This window comes from Podarcis vaucheri, assembly GCF_965113315.1.
Source record: "Podarcis vaucheri genome assembly, chromosome: 4".
NCBI lineage: Eukaryota > Metazoa > Chordata > Lepidosauria > Squamata > Lacertidae > Podarcis > Podarcis vaucheri.
In genome coordinates, this window is record NC_138762.1 from 93,230,946 (window position 1) to 93,235,835 (window position 4,890).

At 47.1% G+C, this 4,890-nt stretch overlaps 1 long non-coding RNA gene across 1 annotated transcript; it reads right to left on the reverse strand.

Annotated features, from left to right (window-relative positions):
• Nucleotides 1-1,958: 1,958 nt before the first annotated feature.
• Nucleotides 1,959-3,450, reverse strand: LOC309531706. Its single transcript, XR_014219378.1, has 3 exons — nt 3,274-3,450; nt 3,081-3,185; nt 1,959-2,949 (listed from the first exon to the last, which is right to left on the reverse strand). It is a non-coding gene; the product is annotated as an uncharacterized lncRNA (long non-coding RNA).
• Nucleotides 3,451-4,890: the final 1,440 nt, after the last annotated feature.

Below are 4,890 nucleotides of genomic sequence, written 5' to 3' on the forward strand. Positions count from 1 at the left end.
TCATCCCCCCCTCATTTTATTATTATTATTATTATTATTATTATTATTATTATTATTATTATTATTATTTCTTAGAGCCATTTCTCCATGGCACATAGACCAACTGCATTATGGTAATGGAAAGGTTTGTTCCTGACTGAGGTCATAAATCACGAGGAAATGCCTGCTTCCTACCATTCTGCCAGCGCTCTCTCTAGAAATAATCTGGCATTCCAAAGGTTACTAGAGATATCCAAACATTTATGATGCAGAATTAATAACTTCAAGGTCAGAAGAAGAGAGGCCAATTTAGACTCATTCATCATGTCATCTATATTGATTTCTGGAACTTAAAGGAACTTGAGTCATAATTTCAGAGATAAACAGAAGTTATGGACTTTCCCTTTCACAGATGTAGCTCTTTAAAATGCCTATATATTGTATATTCTCTCTCTCTCTCTCTCTCTCTCTCTGGATTTTTGCAATATTAAAAGTTAATTGACAATGGGTGTAAAATGACAGCATGAGAGCTCACCTGGGGCACTGGTCATTGGACTGTGTCACCACTAGGTATTGCAAGCCACTTCCAGATTGGGGTGAGTAAGTCCTTAGGCCCTCAAAGCCCCCCTGTCTGGCCCTCTCCCTGTGTTATACTCCTTTCACAGCCACAGCCCCTCCCTTGGCCACAACCCTGTTGTAAATAAAGTGGGCTATCTATGTTCCGTTGTCATTCAAGCTAAAAGTTGCTGCAGGGTACAATCACGATGTTGGACAAGGGGTTCGCCCACTTCCGCTCATCTTGTGCCTTGAAAGTACGGATTCATGCAGTTTTCCATGTAATTCACACTTTCTAGGCAAGGGTCCAAGCAGTTTCCCCCTTGCCCTGTTCCTTTCCTAGGAAAAATCTGCTCTTTAACTCTATCTGCAGAAAACGCAATTGCCGTTTTCTCTGATTGAGTGCTAAAGAACAGGTTTCCCCAGGAGAAAGCAGGAGGACAAGAGGAGTTGTGGGTTAAGCCCAGGGATATGGATCAAAATTAAATCAGAACAGGACTGATGGAGAGGGATTAGGTTTGGATCGTTTTTGGTTTAGCAGAGGGGCGAGCAAAAGGTTGTTTGGGATCTTCTCATAGATCACTGGATGATTTGAAGTATATCAGCAAGGGGTTTAACCATTGTTCCCAATCTTTTTAACAATTTTAATTATGTTCGGCATATCTGGAAGGCACGGCATAAATGAACATTATGACCTCTCTAATGCTTCTAGTTCCTATTTGTATGATTCTCCTTGTGTACAGTTCTGTGCTCATGAAATTCAATGTCATCAAGACCGTACATCTCATAATTATGTGGATCAGATGCCTTTATGCCATATTCAGTTATCTGAATTACATCAGAAACAGAATATGTGGCCTTCAGATGACTTCTGAGAACTCTTGCAAAGTTCAGATATAGCCACAGGCTAAGATATTTTTTTAAGCAGCATATGCATAAGCTTCCCCAGTAGTTTTCAAACTCTACAATCTCAAAGTCTAAGGCATTAAAATTGGATTTACAGAAAAGAATTAGTGTGTGTGTGTGTATGTATGTGTGTGCGTGTTTATAGGCATAATGAACTGAATAAATGGCAACACATGAGCCAAGTGGTTAGTCAGAATGTCTCTATGGATATGACTTCTGCCCAAATGTTCAGACAACTCATTTCATTATTTTTCCCATGTAGTATTGTACTGCAAAGCCTTGTTTAGAGCAGACAGCAAAAGATAACCCTTATTCCCCTGAAGTTATCGTTCACTATCTATTGTAATAATAACACAGGGAAAGGTGCAATGTAAAGGCCAAGTCTACTTTAATAAGTCTTTGAAAGATGATCACTCCCAATACAAATTGAAACCCATATTTTCTTGGTCCTTGGGCAAGTTTTCTTCAAAGTGATCCCTCCCTGAATGCCTCTATTTGTTTCCTCTGGACCCAAATTACATGGAGGGCCTGATGGAGATGAAGTTGGAAGCAAATCCTGTCACTGGTCCCTCACTTAAAAGATGCAAGCGAAACTTAGGCAGCATACATTTAAAACACATTGCTTCTCCCCGAGGATTCTTGGAACTGCAGTTTACCATTCAAAGAGCTACAGTTCCAGCCCCCTTAACAACAGAAAAGTGCCCAGATCAATGGAAGACAATAACACAATGAAATTCAAAACAGTAACAATTTATTGCATGTTGATTCAAAATCCATTAAAAACAATTTAGTTTAAGGAATGCAAGAAAATTGATCAGCTTGATCCAGTGACACCAGAGCCATTTTCAAATAACTCAAGGGCTGTCACATGGAAGATGCAGCCAGCTTTTTTTCTCCTGGACGGTAGGACTCAAACCAATGGCTTCAGGATACAACAAAGGAGATTCCTACTGAACATTGTTCAACAGAGAAATGGACTCCCCTGGAAGGTGATGGACTCTCCTTCCTTGCAGGTTTTAAAGCAGAGATTAGATGACTTTCTTTCTTTCTTTCTTTCTTTCTTTCTTTCTTTCTTTCTTTCTTTCTTTCTTTCTTTCTTTCTTTTTCTGCCCAATCTCAGTCCATATTTCATGGCTGCTTAAATCATCTGTCCCCCTCCTGATTCTCAGTGAGTGCCTCTTCTTCTGCCAGTCTTTGGCCAGTTGAGACGTCCAAATCACAACTCCTCAATGATGATGTCATCTGGATGGAAGAGAATGAAAAAGAGAGAAAATCAGTTCAGTCCTCTCCGCTTCTTGTAGCTGGAGTCAGTCTGGGTGCTGCCCTCCCAGGCCAGGTGGGGAAGGCCTGCCAGGCAGGAAGCAGGTCCTGCAGGACTCCCAGCAAGAAGACCTGGGAGGTGTGTCTTGGGCAAACAAGGGACAGGGAGTTCACTGTCCCCAAGGTGTGGGGCTTACCTTCTTTCAGATTATTCCTGAAACAAGCCAGCTCCGGCCGAATTACTGTGTTCTGCAGAGGAAAGACAAATATGAGTCAGTTGACACTATGAACCCCACCCTGGATGGGTGTAAGAGAAGCAGCCCCACCCAGGAAGGATGGAAGCAACCAAAGAACTGAATACAGGAAGGCAAAATACTTACTCTGAGGTTCGGGAATCTTCGTGAAAGGGCCAGCAGCAGGGATATACTGCTGGCCGCTAATTTCCTTTGGTCTTCACTCCCCAAAGGGGCGTAATATCGGAGGTCCTGTGGGATGAAAGAAATGGGACAGTTAGCTGGGGAAGGGACAGGGGGGCAACCCTAAAAACACTCCTGGTGCTATCAGGATACTTACGGTAAGCAACTGGAGAAGGGTGCTAGTATTGGGGGCTTCTAGGAGGAGACCCCCCAGCAGGCTCTGGAATGGCCTCTTCAGTTCCTGTGGGAAAAGAGAGAAGAGAGGTTGAGTGCTGCTGGGTTAAATTTTGTAAGAGTGTGGGAAGAAGAAAGAGCTGTGCAAAAAGAACTTAAAGCAGAGGACAGACCTCTTTGTCCTCTGCGCTCCCCAGAACTGCCTCTGTTGTTCTATGGAGGATCGCACTCACCATACAGGGACTGAAGTGGGGTATCATAAAACTGGAGAGAGAAAGGGAAGGGGTTAGACACTGCCTCCTCCAAGTCTCCCTTGTCCCCTTCTCCCTCCTGCCTGACTTGCCCACCCAAAGCTCCCCCTGGAGTTCTGCCCCCCTGCAGCCCCACCCACCCAGAAGACCCCACTCACCTCAACTGCAGGAGGGCCTCAAAGGCCAGGGCCAGGCTCAGGGGGCGATCCCTGAAGTACTCCAAGTGGCCGAGGATGTTCTAGAAGAGAGCAGAGGAGAAAAGTCAGCTCCTTCCAGGAGTCTCCAGAGGACGGCACCAACCCCAAACGCCAGCCCCTCTCTGCCCCTCCCTCCCCATGGGGTCCCTCACACCACCCATCACTCACCAGAATGGCTTTGGCCGTCTCCTCCTTGGAGTACTTCAGGGTTCGGAGCCCCCTGAGCCGAGCTGACTGGCAGTCCTGGATGATGCCCAGGAGATAAAGCTGATCTTTGTCAAGCAGCTGAAAGGCAAAAGTCAGGCTATCAGTTCCTTGTGGGGGGAGGGCTCCTCCACATCTGAGAGTGCAGAGTGGAGTGCAAGAGGGGGGCAGGTCTGAGGGTTCCCCTCCCTGCTCTTGTTTTATCCAATACTCACCACAACGGAAGGGATGTGGATCCCCAGCACATCTGCAAAGTGAAGGACATGGGTACAGGTGAGTTCCTCCCTGAGCCCCTTGCAAGGCTTTTCCAAGAGTTTTCTCCTGGATTCCAAGTCCTACTACAGGAGAAGGACACCCCAGGCCTTGGGGGCCAATCCTGACCTCCTGCCCCCAGAACATGGCTCCCCAGGGAAGATGCCCCTCCCACTGACACTGTCCCCCTGCCTTGCCCCACAGCCCAGCCCCCTGCTTCCTCCAACAGACCCCACAAAATGGGGTGGTTGCTCGGGGGGGGGGTTGGGTTTCCAGATGCTGTCGCAGATAGGTGGGTTGGATCCAGCCATCTGGCTCTGTGCATCTTTTTACTAGATGCCCCCCAGCCCATTCCTGCCCTCCTCCATCCCCAAAAGGATGGTCACCTGACACCTCAGGCTGCTCCAGGACTTCCAAGGGGGCCAGCTTGTTGCAGCTGATCAGCCGCCTTAAGCGCCTGAACCTAGAAGAGACGAGCAGAGAGAGCGACTCAGAAGCTGGCAGCCCCAATTTGTGTGTGTGTGTGTGTGTGTGTGTGTGTGTGTGAGAGAGAGAGGAGGGGCGTATGGCCCAATTCCTGCCATCTCTCTGCAGTTCTGCGACCTGAGAGGGCATCGCCAAAGCTGGAAAGAGGCAGCCCAGAGCATGAATGGCTGGCAGAGAGAGAAAGGAGGCCCCAAATGCTATGGGTTCAAG